Source organism: Passer domesticus, chromosome 6 (assembly GCF_036417665.1).
Source record: "Passer domesticus isolate bPasDom1 chromosome 6, bPasDom1.hap1, whole genome shotgun sequence".
In the NCBI taxonomy this organism is placed as follows: Eukaryota; Metazoa; Chordata; class Aves; order Passeriformes; family Passeridae; genus Passer; species Passer domesticus.
In genome coordinates, this window is record NC_087479.1 from 42605456 (window position 1) to 42627001 (window position 21546).

General features: G+C 35.2%; 1 long non-coding RNA gene across 4 annotated transcripts in view; it reads right to left on the bottom strand.

Moving 5' to 3' along the window:
- Positions 1–1835: 1835 nt before the first annotated feature.
- LOC135303313 (uncharacterized) overlaps positions 1836–21546 on the bottom strand; it is a 34228-nt gene continuing 14517 nt past the window's right edge. For 2 of the 4 annotated variants that reach the window (XR_010364775.1, XR_010364772.1), the window contains 2 exons: positions 13351–13438; positions 10678–12312 (listed from right to left, as the gene is read on the bottom strand). This is a non-coding gene — a long non-coding RNA (uncharacterized LOC135303313). Of the gene's footprint in view, positions 2057–2249; positions 7264–10677; positions 12313–13350; positions 13439–21546 lie in introns of those variants that run through there. The other 2 variants (XR_010364773.1, XR_010364774.1) reach the window with 2 other exon arrangements.

Genomic DNA, 21546 nt, shown 5'->3' on the forward strand with positions numbered 1-21546 from the left:
AATTACTTTTTGGACAATCTTTGCACTGCATTAGTTAAGTCTCAGGCATGCATGTAACAACATTTTTCACTGTTATCTACTGTTATCCTTGTCTTAGGCTTGATCAACATAAAATTAATCTTCAAGAAACTTTCCTGCTTCTGCAAAAGGGATAGTTTTAGTTTTTCCTACGAGTGCCTGTAAAGATACCAGTTAGTAGCAACTGGGATTTTTTCTCTGATGCAACTCTTATAGAAAGCTGACTGAGTTTGGCCACTTTGCTTTCCACTGTGTGAAATACCATCTATTGCAACAACAGATTTTAAAGGAGAGGGCTGTCTTTGAGGCCTAAAAAAGAGGAACTAATTTCCTGCCAAGTACTACCCAGCCATGAATTAATCTGAAATCTGTCCTTCTACAACCCTCTGCTATTAACTGTTATCTTATTAAGCAATGAGACCATTTGGGATGTGAGCCATATGAGAATAAAAATGTTCTCCCAATATTAGGTCAATGTTAATTCAATTTACAAACTGTGTTTATCTTTTGCAGTGTTTGGCTTTTGGAGTAATTTGGCTATGGTTAGTTATTATTTGACATATGTCCAGCTCTTGGTAGCACTGTTTTTGGAATTTACCTGTCTTAAAGACAAAACTGCTTTCTTCATTCTGTACATTCCCCAGGCTTCTCAGCTTTGCTAGGAAAGGCATGTTAAGTAAGACACATACATCATGACCCTCAGTACAGTATTTGCTTCAATCTAATTAGTGGTAATATGCAACTGCTAGGATCAGATAATTGGATCTAAATTTGGTAAAGTCCCCTGATAGTCTTTACATACTGCCATTGTTTCTGTAATGGGCTGAGGCAGCATTGGGCCTCCTCAGCTCAGACGTGCAGAGATATTTTGTGTTTCTCAGCTCTCACTGTCAGAGATGATTAGGTGCCAATGCAGCTGGAAAGAAGACAAACAGATTTGGTTTTCAGATGAAAGTTAGAAACTACTGTGCGCTGATATCCACTACTGAATAAAAGACTGGCATGGATTACCTTATTAAGTACTCATTTGGCTCTCAGTCAAGGAACCTGATAGATGTTTTTACTGTTGTTGAGGAACTAATTTTTTTTTACATTTTTTGTAATGACTTGTCTTATGCTTGGGTCTTTTAAGTAAGAACTAGTGAAGGAGAAGAGAAGAATAGTAAAAATTTACAATCTCAAATCAATTAATACTCCAAAGAAATTTAGACCCATGTTTGCTCAGCCAGAATGGTTGAACAGACAACAGATGCTCATCAATGTCGGAAATCTCAGGACAGATTTAATTAACTTTTTAAAATCCTAATTGTTTCTAGATCATCTACTGTGTTATCTCAGCAATTATTTTTTTTCTTTTTCAAGCAGCCCAAAATGTAATATAAATAGAAGCTTTATACTTATAATGAGACTAATTTTTGTGGTTTTAATAAAAGCAAGGAAGCTTTTTAATTTTTTTTTTTTTTAGTGAGGAATGCCTTATAAGTTTTAGTAGATACAGAAAATGAGTAGAAAAGAATAAAAGAGAAAAATATTGTGAGAAAAATATGGTGTGACTTTTTCCATATTATCGGACCAGCTTCTCCTGGATAGTTTCCAACCAACATTGTACATGATTTTTAAAGCATGTAGCTGTCTAAAGCAGCAATTGGTCATGGTGGTTTAACTCCAGCCCACAACTAAGCTCCTGCTCACTCCCTGCCAGGGGGAAAGAGCCAGAGGGGAGTCAGGAAAATAAAAGTGAGAAAACTCATGAGCTGACATTAAGACAGTTTAATATGTAAAGGAAAACACACACACAAGCAAGCAAAATATGAAATTAATTCACCACTTCCCATTGGCAGGCAGGCATTCAGTCATCCTCTGGAATGTGTAATGACTGCTTGGGAAGACAAACAATGAAGCTTGTAAGGTTCTTCCTTCCTTTGTGTTCCTTCAGCTGTATATGCTGAGCATGGCATCGTGTCCTTTTGGTCAGCTGGGGTTGGCTGTCCTGGCTGTGCCCTCTCCCAGCCTCTTGGTATCCTCACTGAAAGGGCAGCTGAAAAGATTTTGGCTGTGTAAGCACTGGTCAGCAATAATGAAAACAACCCTGTGTTATCCATGCTGTTTCTAGCACAAATCCAAACACAGCCGCACAACAGCTGCCATGGATACAGCTGTCCCTGGAATGAAACACAGTAGACTACAAGCAGATCACTCTGCTATGGACTGGAAGATGCTGTGATGGGAGTATTTGGAGACTAAAACACCAAGCTGATTTAAAAATGTTAGGCATGAGTTTATTTATGTGTATATTTAATTACCAGGTACTCTATTAACAATTAAAAATCTTACTTAAATCCAACATCCTAATTGAGCCTTGGAAAAAAGGTGGTTTTGCTTCCAACAGACTGAAACCCACAGTCTGATATTTCCAGCCTGTGACTGAGATGGCTCATTCAACTCATCTTCAAAGAGGGTAGTTAAAACCAAAGTTCTCTACTCTTTCTTCCCCAAGTTCCACTCTGTATCCTTGGTGTTTTTTTGAAAACGTTCCATGAACTGAGACCAGTCTGAACCTTTTTCATAGGTTCTGCCTTCTGCAGGTTTTATCTTGCAAGTGATTGTCTGTTTCATCTTCTTCAAATGGGTGTTGCCCCTTTAGAGACCAACTCATGTTGCAACTCATATGATTTCTTCAAGAAACTCCAGACTATGAAATTTTAGCTTAATATTTTTTAAGCCAATATGATAAAATATTGGCATCTAAAATCTATCAGTTTTATGGCATATTGAACTCTAAGACAGGCAAGGTAGGTTTGTAAATTGGTCTTCATGTTGTATGTGTTTTAGATAGGTAAAAATCCAGGTAGAATTGCCCAAGCTAAGCTTCTTTACAACATTTAAAATGGCAGTATGTTTATTTCTCAAGTGTATACCACCTGAATTTCAAAAATTTTTAATAGCTTTATATTTCTAAAGTCAAACAAAGGTGATGTAGGAATTTTTAGAAAGTAAGAGATTCTTCCCTTTTCATTCCCCTGTCCTGTCTTCCTCTTAATCTTCCATTTTAACCTCTCCTTATCATTTCCCTTCAGTCATAGTTGCAGTTGTCTCCTTCCTCCTCTATTCTGCCTTCAGTTTTTTGCCCCTCTTCTTTCTTTTTCCTCTGTAGCTATTGCATTGATGCTGCAGATTTTCTTAAACATTTGGAATCTTTATGAAAGAAACAACCCCTCCTTTTGAGTGAAGCACCTGCCTGAGATAAAATTACCTCCAAAGAACTTAAGACTCTTAGAAAAAAAAGAAAAAAGAGAACACAGGATACTTATTGCTGCAGTGAGAGAATTCATTCAAAACAAACTCTCACACAACTGTAGCAGAATGCAAAGATTAAGCAACTGGTAGTAACTCACAGATAAGGTAAGTAGGAATGACAAGTAGTGAACGATATGTCCCAAAAATAAAATAATCTGGTTTGGAGGTAGTAGGAAATGAGCCTGTTATTTACAAAGATCCTGGTGTGAATCATTTGCCATGCATTTCAGGAAATTTTGGAGAATTCTTCTTTTTCACTCAGATGAAGCTAACTTCATATGTAATTATTTCATATATATTACATGTAAGCAAATATATGGCCTCCAATTTATGACTTTCTTTCGAAGAACCAGGTAACAAAATGATACCAAAAATATCCAAACAGATGTTTCCAAGAACTTCTGCAATTTTTCTGAATTTTATAATTTATAATTTATTTTAAATGTTGTTTTCCTCACATTTTTAGATAGAATCACTCACTGCTATTTACAAGTTCTTTACAAGCTTAAAAGCTTGTAGTTCTTAACACCGCAGAAAAGCAAATAATGCTCAGCCTACTTGTAGATTTTACTGAAAAGGTCTCATGTTTCATACTCAGCAAGTTTTTTAAAGTTTATTATTAATATAATATTGAGTAAACAATTTTAGTTCTTGAACTACATAATTACCACTAAAGAGTAATATATTACTATTATTTACCTGTGAATCTGTGCGAATGTGCTTAGAAGCACATGCTCATATTCAGTGTGCTAACCAAGCAAAAAGGCTTGGAATAACAATGACACTGAAATGAAAAGAAATAAGGGAGCCTGACAGCTTTTTCCAAAACTTGTGCTCTCTGGCCATTTAGAAACTGATGTTATTGGAGATAAAATCTTCATAATATGAACAACAATATAACATGAATTTTTATTAGATAGAAAAGGGATTATTTTGAAAGGGAAAAACAGTATTCTTACCAATGGAAATCCGCTCTTCTACTCATCAAAAATCTGTTTTGGGGTTACGACAGAGCCACACAAACAGAGTATGAAAGCAGGATGAAAATCAGAAGATCCAGCTAAGAAGTTACAAGGCTGATATCATTTTATTAGTTCTCATATGAGGCAAGAGATTTTTTTCTTCCCTCTTTAGTCAGGAAAAGAGAATAGGAAAAATCTATTCACCTATGGAAAAAGGATCTCTCTCTTTACTAAAAGATTTCTAATAGTACTATTTTTACTTCATGTAAGAAATTCAGAGCCCAGTTCAGAGACAGAAGGACAATTACATCCACCCTTGGGGTTTGAGGAGCTGATTTAGGTGTCATGGAAGACAGGGCTACTATGTGAAACACTCTATTTTGTACTGCAGATTTGACGTATATCCATGCTGTAATGTTTCTAAACCATCATACTCCTGTCAACACTCCTTCAGCTGGGTTTCCACTGTGAGTGGGCTTCTGGCCAATGCAGCCAGCTCAGAATTCCTTGAAAGGCTTTATGCCGTCTGGATGGGAAGCTAATCTGTACTTGGATAATGTGATATTAACACTACTGCAGTTACAGGAGGAGCTGCAGAAAATGCAATACTACAATACCATTCCTCATTTTTCTTTGGGCACCTTGCAGCAGACACCACCTTATACACCCCACTGTCATGGGTCTCCAGCTCCTCTTTGTGGATGATAACAGTGGCTGCAGCAGAAACAATTTGAGGGCCTCCAGCATTTTTCCTCAGCACCCCTTCTGCTTGTTCCTCTGAGTAAAACTGCTAGAAATCCAGAGGCTGTGTTCAGTGTTGACTTTAATTGTGGATATGCATTTTACCTCCCATATGCTTTCTACAGCTCCAGAGATCCCAAAGACTAAAGTTTCCTTCTGAAATTATGTGAATTTCTTGTTCATAGTTGGGACAAAGTAACTCTGCAATCATTTTGTTGTTAATAACTCTGCCTTTAAGCAAATCTAGAAGAAGGAGAATAAGTATACACTCTCCGAGATGTCTGCACACTCATGCCAAAAAAACCCAGACAATCACTAGACCAAATATTGTATAAATTTTCACAAAAAACCACAATTGCATATCCAAGCCCTTCAGAGAATATTTATGTATCAAATATAAGCATTTGCAATCATGAAGGCTGTTTTGTATATTCATTACCAAAAAAGTAACAAATTTCTCAAACTTATTCAGAGCATAATTTCCAGTCACAGTTACTCAGAGTTCCTTTTGTTAATATTTGTCCAGAAAGCACAAGTTCATGCTCATTTCTGACTTTCTTTTTCATATATCATACTCTATTTATACAGTTAGTTGGGATCTAGGTACAAACCCAATGTTGCTAATGTCATTAGTTTCTGTCATGTAATTTCATAGTCTGTTAAAAAACAGGATTTGAAATTAGCATAAGTGCAAAAGCATTCAGAAATGGAAGATTTTTTTCTCAGCTGAAAAGGTCAAGTACTTGTAAATCTTTGTCAGAACTGAAGCGACACAAATGCACTGCAGTGGCAGCTTTCCAGAAGGGTGGTGCATTTATTGCCACGGTAGTGCTTGAGCTTCACTAGTGTGAAAAGCTGTAGCAGCTTGTAAAAATCATAAATAAAAATATATCTGTAGCCAACAATGTAAGACATTATTCAGGTATCCTGAGTAAAAAATTAATAAAGTAATGAAGGTAAATCTTCATTTGGAGTATATACTGAGGCATCAGAATATAAACAGGCAAAAGGTAAGGTGGCGAAAAGACAGGTAGCTAAATGTTCCTCTTTTTGTTTAAACTTAAACGGTACAATTTTTTTAAATTCAACTACTGAAGGTATTTTACATATTCCAATTTATGCTTTTCTCTGAAATATCTGTCATTGGCCAGTGTCAGAAATCAGGCAGATAAATTAATTGGTTTGCCCCACTTATGAATAGCTAAGCATTTTCACTGTCAAATTTTGAGATGCTCAAACACTGCAGAGACTATATTTCTGAAATCAGAACCCTATCTTTGCATTAAACACAGAGTAAAAAGGGGTCTTCACCCATGTCTTGAGAAGTAGTGATCTTTCTACCATCATACTGAACATTTATTTAATGTAACAAAATTGTGATGCTCCTACAAAGAGCACAAATATTAGGAATACACTAACTTGTTTTCATTGAAAACCAGATATTACATAGAGAAGCACTGAGGAAGGAGACAGTCCCTTTTTGCATCTGTAGACATTTTCAGTTTTGGAAGCATGAGAACTCTTAGTGTTCCTTCTGAACAAACAGATTTCTTCAGATGTCATTTTGTTCTTCATTGCTGCTACACACAGACTTAGTGCATTTTAGAACTTGGTAACTGTCTGCTCAGATGGTGACTGGTCCTGGAGTCAGATGCCTAAACCAGATGTCTGAACTCCTCAAGCACTGTTCTAATTTGCTTCCAGGAATGGGACATCTACAACTTCTCTGGGCAACCTGTTCCAGTGCCTCACCACCCTCACTGTAAAGAATTTCTTCCTAACGTCTAAAGTAGACTTGCCCCTCTTCAGCTTGAAGCCATTCTCCCTCACCCTGACATGCCATTGTAAAAAGTCACTCTCTGGCAAACTTCTAGGCCCCCCTTAAAGATTTGAAGGCCACAATGAGGTTTTTCCAGAGCTTCCTCTTCTCCAGGTTGAACCACCCCACGCAGCTCTCTCAGCTCATGCTCACAGGAGAGGTTCTCCAGCCCTGAGATCATCTTCATGGCCTCCTCTGCAGTCGCTCCAGTAGGTCCACATCCTTCTTGTGTTGGGAGCCCCAGAGCTGGACACAGCACTCCAGGTGGGGTCTCATGAGAGGGGTAGAGGGAGAGAATCAGCTCCCTTGACCTGCTGGCCTCACTTCTTTTGATGCAGACCAGGATGTGGTTGGCTTTCGGGCTGTATCATTTTTGTTATGTCAGTATTCAGGCCTCTAGGACAGTTATCTCCATATGGGACAGTTCTGCAGTTAAAACATTCATTTAGGAAATGAAAGACTTCAAAGCTCCTCAGCTATTGCAAATTCCAAGTTACACACAGACCTGCTCCCAGATCCAGATTTTCTTTTTGAACTATAACATCAACATTTGTGAGATTAAATCCAACTCAATAATCATGAGGAAGAAATTTCCATAAATACTATTACCCTTCTTATTTTTATCTGGTGCAAAACTAGCATCAAAACAAATAATTTGAGTGTTTTTCTTTAAATGCAGTGTTTGAGGTCCATGTAGTCAAGTTGTAAGAATCTACACTCCTGCCATTTCAATAAGTATTAGGCATATTGCTCACCCTGTTAGAGGTACCAAGTTGTTAGTGCATAAATTTGCATTTTCTTACCATAACATGAGTACTGAAAACTTTGTGTAAGGTAAAAGACAACTTATATTACAGTTCTCATTCTTGAACAGCTAGGTTTCTATTTTAATTCTACTTTAAGTCTTCTGTGACTGATAGAATATTAGTAATGCTTAATGTTCAAATTATGTAATTCACCAGCTACAAACAGGTAATTTTGTTTAAATAATAAATGGATTGAAGTTAATTGAACTGTAAAAGTAACAATAATATAATGTATTTGTTCAACAGCAGCTCCATTTATATTTTACAGTAAATTCACTTCATCTTTTTCTCATTCATTTGCTCTCCAAAACAGCTGCCAGTAAAGACCGCTGCTTCCAATAAACCTCATGAAGAGAGACTTTAACCATAAACTAAAAACTGTTTAATATTGCTGCATTTTTCGTTATCTGACTGCTATAAACTGAAGTAAATTTATAGAGGCTATATTAAATCAGAATTTTAAGTTAGAGACAGTATGACATAAATTGTTTCAAATGCTAAATCAGCAATGGCTCCACCTCTCATTTTGGTTAAGCAGAGTAAGAATTCATTCAGACTTGTTCTACGTTGCTCCGGAGCAAAACGTGCTTCACTTTTATTTAGCTATTTCTCACAAGTTTTTCTTAGTCACTGCTCATTTTTTGTCACCAATTCCCATAAAATCTGAAGATATTTTTTTCTCCATATGCAGATGTATTTTAATAATAAAAGAGAAAAGGAAATATATTAAAAAAGTATATTTCTTGCCCATTCCATTCTCTTCCAGCCAGTAACAAAGAGATGTTTATATTCATTTATAGTAAATTGATATAATTATTTTGCTGCCAGTTGTATTGTGCTTTGATTTACCAGGTGGGTACAGCTTCTTAACTTTTAAAGGCAGAAATACTATCTTTAGGTATATTTGCAGATTATCTGGAAAAGTATTATTATTGAGGATGTGTTTAGCATTCTTGAAAAACACTTGTAAAAAAGTTTTGGCATAGAATAAAAGCCTTACATATAAAACCCTCATTTCATACTTTACCTAAGGGAAAAAGTGAAGAGCAACCTACTTGAGAATAAAAGCTTTGAAAAATGAATCCTGTTTTTCTCCATTTTCATGTTTCCAAGTTATTTGGTTCACCTTCAATTAGAACACACACTGCATGCCCATGAGCAGGCCTGGATTCAACACAGGATTTATAATGAAGCTTTCTTTACTGCCAGATATCCTGGAAATCTTAGGCCATCTGGTTTCACAACATACTTGTAACTGATTATCTGCTTAAGAATTAATTAGGAACACATGTTAAACTGTTGTGATAGCAAAATTGTTGACATTTGTCTTATATGTGTTTTGAAAAGCAACCATTTTCCAAAATAGGATGAAGTCGTGAAATAAATGGCAAACTCCACTACGATTGAAATGCATGCTCCTTGGCCAGGAATGATACCTAAAAGCATTATATTGTATTTTTCAGCATCTGAGTATAAAAATATGACATAGATGAAGCTCCTTCCCATATCAGTTTAACTCTCTCCTTCATATAAAAGATAAGTGTAGCTTAAAATTGGGAACAAAAAGAAAACGTCACAATAGGAAACACAATGAGATTCAGATGCTTAAGGATAACTGAAATATATATTCATTTTCCCATCAGAGTTAATTATCTTTTCAGTTTTAAATAGAATATACACTTGTGGATTTTATAGTTAAATCATTACCCATAGAAAAAACACCAAATACAGAATTTTCTAAAAATATCCTGAAATTGTAAGAAACAAAAAAATATTTACACTATGACCTCCAAAATTTTTTATCAAACTGTGAATAGAACCAGTCATATGATAACATTTTTTTAAATTAAGGTATTAATAGAAATCATTCTTGCTTTTTCTTTTTATGTCTGATACTAACCTTGTTCAACAGAAAAAAAGGCAACATGAAACACTAGAGTTTTAAATTCAAAGGAGTTTTCACTTCCAGTAATTAATAAAAGCATCTTTTTTTTAATAGTGTTTTGAAATCTAGTGTTTTACCTTTCAGCCTCTTTAGTCCATTTCATTCCCTAGGAGTTAAAGACTTCAAATTTGTGATTATATAAATAACCACAAATGAAAGACTTTTAGGCCCTGGTTTATGCAACTGCTTGCTAATGTATTCTTAAGTCTCTGTGTACAATATTAAGCCAGAAGGCAGCATGAAAACTTCTCTTTGCAAAGCTGGATAATTTCTGCAAAATGACAACACTTGTGGAGCATTTTGCTTTGTACACTGTGCTGAAGGTCTAATTCTTTTTTTTTCCCTGAGCACCCTGGGGTAATGGAATGACTGTTTTCCAGTTTACATAAGTCTATCTCCTTCCCTCTTCTCACTTCCTTGGGTGAAGTGCATTAGTGCCTGACACCACTAAAATATCATTTAAACATAGAGAGAAACATCAATAGTTACACGACTCATGCTAAGAACTTTAACTACTTTTGAAATGAGTGAGAAGAAAAATGCTGGCATTTTTTAGCAGCCTTATGTATAAGATAACACAGAACAACAGAAAATCTAGTGCTTTTACAGAATTTGTAATTCATCCTAACCTGTGGTTCCAACTTGAGTAGCATTTACAACTCTGAATATTAAATGCAATCTGTAAAGAAATTTTCAGCTGCTACAGATATTAGTTAAGGGCTGGAGAAAGCAAAGGAAAGATCATGATAACATCCATGCATATATATATATATATATGCATATAAATATATACACACAAGTTTACCAATTCCTTATAAACAGTATAGGGATTTATGCATCTTTAAAAGTATAATTTCTCATATATTATCTATATTACCTGTTTAGTTATATGAAATATAACAGCCTCAGTTCCATCAGTCAAAATATACTTAATTTCCCCACTCAAAAAAGTCTAAAGCATCATAAAACATTGTATCAAATCCTTTTCTGTGCCTAATCTTCCTGTAACAACAGTGGAAAGATATCACACTTTCGTTACTATGTTACTGTGCATATCGCTAGAAAATTTTCCATATATTTACTTCAGCTGCAATATACAGCAAGACTTAAACAGCCAAAACCTGCATTCATTATGTTTCTCAGGTAAGGAATAAGTCCTAATCTAGTCAAATATAACACATGCTTAAAAACATGAAAATTACTAAATATAATTAGGACAGATGGAGACAGATCTATCTGCCAAAGATAGACAGGAACACCCACATTAATAGACTTGCAATCAGCAAAAGAAAAAATACCTATTCACTTAAGAAAGTCTGATGTCTTATAGGCTTACACAGTAGTTGATACAAAAAAGATGGCTATTTTAAATGGATCTGTGAATGACCATTAATACTGCCTTTTTACTGACATTTTTATTGTCCTTGTACTGGCATGCTGAATTGTTTTTTTCTTATTCTTTCTCCAGAAAGAAAAGTAATAGTGTCATGTAGTATATGTCAAGGATTTAATTTAAAAGAATTTCTCCAGCTGATTTGTCGTAATAAGGCATTAGTGTTTTCACTGAAAAAAGCTGGATGGAGAACAAGAAAAAAGATGTGGTGAAGTCACACTTCACTCTTCATAAGAATAAGTCCATTATTGTAAATTGATATTTCTCTTTCACCAGTGCCCATCAAGTGAGAGCATTTCAATCTCAAGTGCAGATGAAGGTACTTCTTTCCTTTCAACTGTTATTATGCAGCTTATCATCATGATTATTGTTGAAAGATATTATAATTATAAAGATTAATTAGTAGTCAGCACAATAGAACCACATATCTTACATTAAGATTATGTCACTTTGCAAGAATGAAGCTTTCAAATCACAATGTCTGATAGGTCAGACAAGAATATGAAAATGTATTTTTTTGTTATTACAAAGCCTTTGTACTGATATGTAAAAATGGCAATGAGTCATCTTCTGCCTCTGCATAAGGACATCTTTTTATGTTTATAAAAGCTCTTTAAGTGTTAATTAGGTAAGGACCCATCAAAAATCAAATTACGAACAATTAACACTCATTCTTACTGCTAAGGAAACTAAAAGAAGGAAACATATTTGGCAGCATGTAGACTCTTACTGAGGTGTTTTACTTGAAATGAGGGCACATCACAGTGCTTTACTGTGAAAGTATCCAAAACTCCTGAGTTTTAGCTTTTCTTTTTTATAAATTAGTAATTATTCAAGCAGAGACAAGAAGTTCTTATCAAGCACAGCTGAAGATACAGTATGGGCTGTGTCACTGTTTATAAGAAACAGATATTTCTTAAGCAAGAAATACTGAGCAATACAGTCACAATTACAAAGATCGGGTGTGATCTGAGCATTTCTTTCCTGTTCTTTGCTAATATCAACACAAAAGAATGGCTGAACAGTGACAGTATATTGCATTTCTGCTGGCTTTTTCTTAAAGCTCTTTGCAAAGTAATTTATTACCCATCAAAATATTTGCTATATAAACTCAAAAGGCACATACACAAAATTACTTCTGCATGTCCTCTGTAGCAATTTGGTCACATTTGCATATGCTTCTCAGCTACCTGGTATGATAAGCAAATTGATTTTGAAAAGACAGTAAACAGCCATGAGGAGCAAGAAGACTGAATTTCTTATAAAGATTATTTTACAGGCCAGAAATGAAATGGGATTCTTCACAATTTCAGGTATCTTCTTGTGAGGACCTAGCAATGAGAGATGGCAAGGGAACTCAGTGATAAAATAAAATGCTGACAATAGATTTTATATCATAAAGGGTTCTGTAGGAAGAAAAAACCACAGAAGACAACAGCTAAGAGCCAGACAAGATTGTGACTGATAGAAACAATTAATAATTGAGTACATGGCCTTGTCCCAGTTTTATGCAAGTGATCCTTGATATTTCTGATTATAATTTCATTTTCTATTCCAGATGTTGTCCATTTTCTTTGCCACTTACTGGGCTTCATATGAAATACTGGATATTAATCTAAATTAAGTAACTTTAAAAATAATTAACACTATTGCGAATACTTAACTCTGAAGTCTATTTTATGTTGAAAACTGTTATATTTTATCAAGGGATGCATTTACACCTCCTGGATATTTTATGGAACTATATGTCCTGTACAGTACACATTTATGATTTAAGAGCTTTCATCTGCAGGGCTCTGGTCAGTCAGAGTTTTTCTAAAGTATTTCTTCAAATTCTTTGCTTTCTAAACTTAATAAGATTATCCAAATAAATTAATATCTATAGAACTTTCATGTCTTCTTTCATTTTCCTAATGAACTACAGAAAGTTGAACATGTTTTAAACCTACATTCCGTTAGCCAGGGATACAAGTCCAAGGAGAGATGATAGCTGTCTACATTTTATATGTCTAGAGCTCTTTTCCCAGGAGCTCTAGACATACTCACTTCAAGGTTCCAGGACTGCAGTTCATTCATTCCCTAAGCAAGCCAACAAGGAGACCAAGAAGACTTCTATACATACCATGACATCCTCTACCTGTATATATTAATTTAAGATCAAGTATTTATACAGCACTTGATCAGAATGTTAGAACTGCTGCTTCCTGAGAAGCTCAAATAAAAAGTTCAATTACAATATGAAATACAGAAATGTAAAGTAGTTACTGAGTTAATAAAAAATAAATCTAATGCTTTCTTCCAACCTCCACCATCACAAATTTCATAGTAAATGAAGCTGAGCCTGAAGGCAACAGTAACTTCTCTCTCACCTTAGAGGCTGGGTTTGACAGCTGACTGTCATTGCATCAAAGTCCTCAGAGAACTGGCAAATGAGATACATTTCCCTGCTAAAAGCACCTGTGAAGTCAACAATAAATTAATCATTCTTCCAGAGGATGGGGGGGGGGTGGAACTGAACAATTAAACATAGCGTCACTGACTTGCAATTAAGAGTAGTTTCACTCTTTCAATGATGAGAAAGAAATAAGAATTATACTAGAGTTATTGTTAAAAATAGTTAACCTCCTTAACTGTTTACTTGCTGGATTGGCTAGATTAACTGCTCAGATATAGTTACTGTTCAGTTACAGTGCTAAGATTATAGTATTTCTGATATTTTCTCTTATGAAGACAAGAAATCAGAAAAATAGGAGAGGAGCAGCAAACTGCAGAAAAGGGTCAAGATGCTTTATTTTAGAAAAGCAGATGCTTGTAAATAATTAGACTTCTACTACTCTTCCTCTTCATACTATGCTTCTGTACAACCCATATCCAATGCTTAGCTTAAAAGGAAACTGAGTACATCATGTTACTGTGTAGTAGCTTCCAGAAGACATTTGTTCTACTTGTGCTGGGTGAATTTCTACTCAGACTAAGAGTGCACTCTGACATGTGAGTTCATACAAAAGCCTAAACAGCAGCCAGCCAGCTTTTCCAAGACAAGAAGGAAAAGACTTGTTTGTGTTTGATACAAACTGAACTACCAAGGGAGCCTCCTATCCTAGGTTTGTAATAATAATTTCTTGACACTAGCATGGAATTTCAATAAAGCTGTATTATAAATATCCAGTTTTAGCTTTTCTCTGAGAGAACTAATTTCTGGCTTCAGTTAGGGAATTTGCATGGAAGAAATGTGTCTGAATGTATTCAGAAAATTGTCAATCAGATAAATTTTGACAAAGTGTAAGGTTCAAATTACATCACATATTTGTGTATATTAAATCATCAGTATTTTAGAGCTAGAAATACTTCTGTGTCAGCTGTCAAGGTCTATTCTGAAGTTTAGAAAAGAGATAACAGGGGAGCTTTTTTATTTCACAGCCTAAATTCAAAACATGTTTGCAGAAAGCCTTTAGGGGAAGGGACACAGGTGTACAGTCAGCATAAAATATGGTGACATTTTCTTCTTTCCCTTAAAATTGTTACATTAGTTTACAATAAGGACTCCTCAAAAGGTTACAGAATTAAGGTAACTTCACATTCTGGATGATCTCTATAACATTAACTTTTTTTTTTTGTCAGACACAACTCTCTCAGTATATATTCATGTTGAATTAAATTTCATTTACTTGAAAAAAAAAAACAAAATTACAAAAACCCCAAAAACCTAATACAATAAAAAACAAACAAACACCCTCAGCCATACAAGCAACAAGGAAAAAAAAGCACTTAAAGATGTTGAAAGTCCATTAAAATTTTCAAAATTGCCTTTGGCAAGAAATATTAGCACATTCCTTTCTTGGGGAACTCAATGTATGCTGTGAAAACCCCTAAAAGGACAATGAACCCTGGAGACATTTTTTTGTGGCCTGTAACTTTCTTGATACCTTTCCTTACATTTCACACAATGGTTTGGCCAAAAATATCCATAAGCTTGTCACGTAGCTCCTAGAGAATTTTCATGCGTTTTCTGTGCAAATATATGAAGAAAAGAGCATCTTCATAATCAAAATACAAACCACCATTGAACCACCATATCCATATTTGTACCCAGTTCTCTTTCTTCCAACTTATCCCCTTCTCCTCCTTCTAGTCTTTGTCTCCAAGACACCCAACACAGTTGATCTGTTACAAAATCTAAGAAGCAATAGTTCATACAACCTGATTTTAAGCATAGAAAAATTTAGGAGGGAAAAACAAAACAAACACTCCTGATTCTTAGTGGACTTTTATGTTCCAACTCCCTGGACAAAGCAGGTAAACTACCAATAAAATTTCATTTTCTAAACTAATACGCACTTTAGTATTTAAAAGGAAGATAAAATATTATTTTTTATTGTGTTGGGCTGACTTTGGCTGGATGCCAGGTAGAGCTAAGCCACTCTATTATTCCCCTTCCTAAACTGGGCTGGGGAGAGAAACCATAGCAAAAGGCTGGAGGCTGAGGTAAGGACAGAGTGAGATCGCTCAATGATTGGGCAAAACAGACTCACCTCAGAGAATCTGCTTTATTGCTAAAAATCATTAAAAGGTAATAATAAGTAAAAACAAATTTAAACCACTTTCCTTTCACCTCTTCATTCTTTCCAGGCTCAAGGTCACTGACACACTGACAGAGCTGCCTCACCATGCTCTTCCCCACAGGCTGTAGAGGAATCTCTGCTCTGGCATCTCTGGCACTTCTTCCACCTCCTTCTTCACTGACCTTGGTGTTTGCAGAGCTGTTTCCTTCACATATTCCCCCTTCTCTCTCCTGGCTGCTGTTGTGCAGCATGTTTTCCCCTTCTTAGATACTTTTCCCACAGGCACTACCACCATCACTGCTGGGCTCAGCCTTGGCCAGTTACAGGTTCCCCTTGGTGCTGCCTCCACTGAACACAGGGAAACTGCTAACATTTTCTCCTGGAAACCACCCCTGCAGCCCCCACTGCTTCCAAAACTTTGCCATGCAAGTTTGTTTTAAATAGTCCATAACTGCAGAAGGCAGTTTGCTGGACATAGATATTTGCTAGCCTGAGAGAAAAAGCTAATGGACATGAAGAATCTGTGGGACTTTAGTCCACTTCAGGGAAAGAGAGTTAAGTAAAATCAATCCAATGAATGCTGTTCTCATATGGAGGTAAACTGAGTGAAATTTGTCAATTAAGCAGACAAACTGTGCCTTGAAGAACCTAAACAAAGAGAAACTAAATCAGGTCCACTGAAATATCCTCATCAGGTTCCCTAAATAGATGACTAGGATAATTAATTTCATTTTATCTACAGACTTTGTTAAGAATTATCCTTTATTACATTGTGCACTAGCAATAAAGCTGTCTGTGCTACCAATTTAACAAATTCATTTCTTTCAAGGCTTTTACTTTTCTCTGGTCAGAGTTAAAAATGTGGGAGATCATCCTCAACACATTCCATTCTAACTGCCCAATCTGAAAGAACATTAATCTGCTGTTAATATTGACCTGCTCTGGTCACAGATTCCAAAAAAAGTCCTTAACTGAGGCAATGGATAGTGGATTTTCAGGAAATTCCTAAGTCCTTGTGACTGTCATTCCATAGCATAATGATTGTCTGTTAGAAGCTGAAATAAAATTCAGGCAGCCACAACAAAACCCCCATAAATCAAACTCTAGAGTTTCAGAGTAGGACAAATTGCAGAGAGGTCCTCAGTGAACTGACACATCTATATTGCACAGTAATATAGACAGCTATAGAACAATGGCTCTGCACAGCCTGCCTGGAACAAGAGTGTTCATGAATATCTGTTTCCATTTTCAAATGCCAGTTTTAAGAGATCTATTACATACCATAGCAATCATCTAGACTGAGTGATTCTTTCTTTAAAAGTAAGTCTGTTGACTTACACAGCTGGCAAGAAATTTGAGGCCTCTTCAGTAAAAAATAACAAAAAAAATCCTTTGAGGTCCTGATGTTACAAGAAATACTCAACTATCAGTATAAAGCTAATACTTTCTCACAGCCAACTCTTCCTTCAATCTTTTTTTTTCTCAACACTAGAAGTCTGAGTTCCAAATGTGATCAATTATTTTACTATATCAGCCACTGACTATGCTCAGATGTTATCAGTTCTTTGTAAAGGAACCTGCAAGGGGAAAAGTGGCAGACTTCTAAAGAAGTAGAGATGTCAAGGTAAGAACAAGGGTAGACAATGTCCTTGAACATGTGTGCTCACCTATGAACCTGTACAATGTGTGAAGCTTTGGAAGTGCTTTACACTGCAAAAAAATCAGTGGATGTTAATGAAAGGATATTTTGGGGAGGCCTTGACAGAAATGGAGTCTGAATTCTGGAAATCAAAGTTTTTAAATCAAAGTTTTAAAAAGGTAGCAAATTCTAATGAAATCTTTCTAAACTTGTGGAAACTTTGACATTTCCCAATATCACCATTGATCACATTGTCATTGAAGCAATCCTGAAATGAATGCAACAATTAACATTGCTGTAATCATTATAATAAACCTCCTGAGAGCAGTCACTGCAATAAAATTGGCATATTAAATATATGAAAAAATAATTGCAGGTGCAACTAAACATGACTAATGATCAGACAACAGCTTCCACATGAAAAGAATATTAAGTAGTTTTGCACAGTTGTCAGAGCCAAGATTGTTAACATATTGGCTTGTTAGAATAGAGCATAGGGCAGGAGGATGGAGAATCTCCATTAAAGGAGTCCTATTTTACGCTGTTTCATAAAATTTTTCAGGCATGTTTAAAATATAGGTGTTTGCAAACTTCACTGGATCACAAAATGTATGGAATGACAGAGTCTGATAGGCATCATCTGAGACTGTGTGGCAGCTTTCTTATGAACTTTAATATGCTACACAATTTCCTTTATGGAAATGAAGATCCGGTAGACTTCTGCTGGAGGTTATTTGTAGATAATGGCATCTAATCTGCTCAGGACTACAGTGTTGTAAGCTTGCTGTTTTATGGCTTGGACTTAAATGTTGTAGAATCACAGAACAGCTTGGGTTGGAAGAGACCCAAACCCTGCCATGGCCAGGGACACCTTTCACTAGAGCAGGCTGCTCAGGGCCCCATCCAACCTGTCCTTGAACATTTTCAGGGACGGCACAGCCATAACTGTTCCAGTGCCTCACCAGCCTCACAGTAAAGACTTTTTCTAACATTTAATCTGAAGCTGACCTCTTGCAGTTAAAGCCATTCCCATTGTCCTGTCCTTTATGCTCCTGTAAATAATCTTTCTCCATCTGTCTCACAGGTACCCTTTAGGTTCTGGAAGGCCACAATAAGGTTACCCTGAAACCTCATCTTCTCAAGGCTGAAAAAACCAAATTCTTTTAGCCTTTGAATATGTGGCTGATTATCTTGTGGCAAGTTGCTTATTTTCTATATAAAATTATGTGAAACAAAGACAAAAGGGAAACATTTGTGCCAAAGAGTAAACAAAAAAATCATATGAAGTTGTAAAGTTTTTTTCCCTTCTTCATAGGAGGAGAATTTTTAAAAAAATAATCTCGAAAATAGTTTAAACAAAATCAAAGATATCTACAGAAATTATTGTATTTTGTTCTCAATTTTTGTAGTTCATGAGGAATTAGAGATCTGATACACATTGATTTTTAATAACTTTGTACAGCTATTTTTATAGAAAACTCCGTGTGTTCCAATATATATAGTAATATGAACACATTGCACTGAGTCTTCTTTCAGGCATGACTTCAAATTATTTAACAAGTTCCATAGGCAGATAATTGATATCAATATGTGGAAAATTTATCATGGTACATGATAATGCTTTATGTGTCTGTCATTAATAAGTAAGTTTTTCATCTAAAAATAACTGTATATACTTATATTGTTATATGTGAATAAAAAAGAAAATTCTTGTTGACCTAAGGAGGCCAACATGTCAGCACTATTTTGAAGTTCTCCATTTTAATGTCTCAATGAGGAGCAACTCAGAGCACCTAATTCCTGAATTTAAAACTGAAATTCATGATTTCATTCCATCTCAACCCTACAGGTCTTCCTAACCATTGCCATTCTGATTTAATTTTTGAACACAAAAGCAGATTTGGATAATTTTTATTTCAAATTTTGACTGAATACATGCAGTTTTAGTACACTTTACGCCTGTACAAGGGTAAAATTAGATACTACACAATATCATGCTGACATTCCAAAAACCTTAAAAGTTATATGATTTTGGTAAAGAAGACTTGAGGTATGGTTACTTATTTCCTTTCACTGTCCCTCTCTTTTTTCTTCCTGCACCACTTCTGGAAGTATTAAGTCTCTTAACACAACTCAACATTTAAAAAAAGTTCTCAAGATCAAGGGGGAAAAACTGGTATTTTTAATGCAATATAGAGGCAAGCAGAATTTACATTATTGTTTTGTTTCTAATTATGGTCTTAAATTACTTATCTTATAGATCTATTCATAATCTCATGTAATTTTCAATTAAAATCTTCATTTATAGATGCCTTTGGCAGTGAACCTGAACTCATTTTAGTCACTTTGTAGGATATAACAGGGATATGAGAGATTACAATGCAAATATTTCCATAGCAGAGAAATAGACTAAATTATATATTTTTATGGACTCTTGCAAGTGAAAATAAATTAAAGAGAGAACATACAGCTAAAATGCAGATTAAAATTCTAATTTAGCTTCATATTTGCACTGTACATTACCAAACCGAGATTTTATTTACTTAAATCTGCTTTCAAGCAATGTGATGTGGGATTGACAATCTATATACTACTGACTTCTTCAGAGACACTGCAACAGTGGCTACATTTCCTGTTCCACCATCTATTTATGCTGTCAGTCACACATTTTGGGATATCAGTCCTTGCCACTGAAAAGCTAAGTGAGTTGTACTTCGTAAAAGGAAGAAATATTGCCTTTAGAGGTCAGGGATAAAGCAAGCGTTTAAGTAAAAAGGAAATGCATACACATATGAATACAAATAGAAATGGAAATATTTAATGTTAAGAAAAAAGGACTGAATTAAATCCTTAACTGTGGGACAACTTGCTTAGTCAAAAATCTAGAAGTGTTTAACATTTAAAAGCTTAGATGACTAGAGTGAAGCAGAGGGGTTTTTCTGTTGTTTGGCGAGTATTTTGTTCAAGGTATTGTCAAATTCCCCGGGGAAGGTGAATTATTAGGTCAGATTAGTACTTCTAGAATAAGGGGTTCTGTTTCTTCTTTCGAGGGTAGCTGCACATCTTGATGAGGGAAGTTTCAGAGACACAGGACTCTCATATACAGAATAAGAATAAAGCCGTCATAACATTCTTATGTAACAATAAACAACTCATATAAAGGAGCTACAAGTCTGAAGCTCATAGTGAGACAGATTTTGGAGAAAACCAATAGAGAGGACTGAGAAATGATATAAAGGAAAATCCCAAGGTATTTGGCTAAACTTCTTGACACTAAGGAAGTCAGAGCTGGCTGAAACCAAGTTTGAAAACAAGAACCTATTCTAAAATAATATAGTATGTAATGGGTAAATTACTTATAAACTGGTTCTTTCTTTCCCTCTTTGTCTCTAGCCAGATTAGTTAAAATCAAAAAAGTTAATTATTAGAATATGTTTTATAGCAAAAGTTCTGCTTCATTTGTGGTCCTATTTTCCAACATAGTTCTGTCTACAATTAATTCCATTACTATGAGTGTTGGCAAACTCTGACAGAACTGTACTTACGTAGGTGTAGGAATTTTTTCCTTCTCTACTGCTGAGTGTTTTGATCACTTTCTTTTATTCTTTAGCCTTGACTTTTGTTAACTGGCCAGCCAGAAAACACTTAAAGCTAAGGGGATGATTTTTTTCTTTTTACTAATGGGCTCATCTATGTGACAAATTTATATGACATTTATAAAGTATTTAATGAATGGCCATAAAATCATGTCCCAAGGCTTTTTTTTATAATTATGACTTTTCAATTAGTTGGATTTGAATTAGTGATTATGTCAAAGAAGTGATTTTTTTCTTAGTGAATAATGTCTCTTTCATAAACCAGCTATGATATTTTTAATAAAATATACATATATAACCCTATCCCAATAATGTTATGAAACAGGAAGTTTAAACAGGCTCTTATAGGCTTTAATTGAAACAATTTTCCTAAAGGAATGAAATAAGCCAAGGAAGGATCCATGGCTAGGACTAACTTGCTTCCTTTGACAGAACCAACCATCAAAGGCCAAACATTATCTGATATACTTGTTCTATCAAAAAAATATTTTTACTTTTTTTTTTTCTCTTTTTTTTGCAAGATTTCCTAAATCAAAAGTATCATGTGGTCATAAGTGTGATGAAAACAAAGTAAAGAATTACCCATATAATTGCTACCAAGAGAGAAGATGCTCATTTACAACCCATTACAATTATGTGAAAGACTGTAGGCATAATAAACAGCCACAGGAGGGAGGGAGGGAGAGACAAACAATTACTCTAATGGAGAGGGAGATGTTGTGATTAACATTAAATGCTACCCACAGTGAAAGATCTGAGAGATCAGCA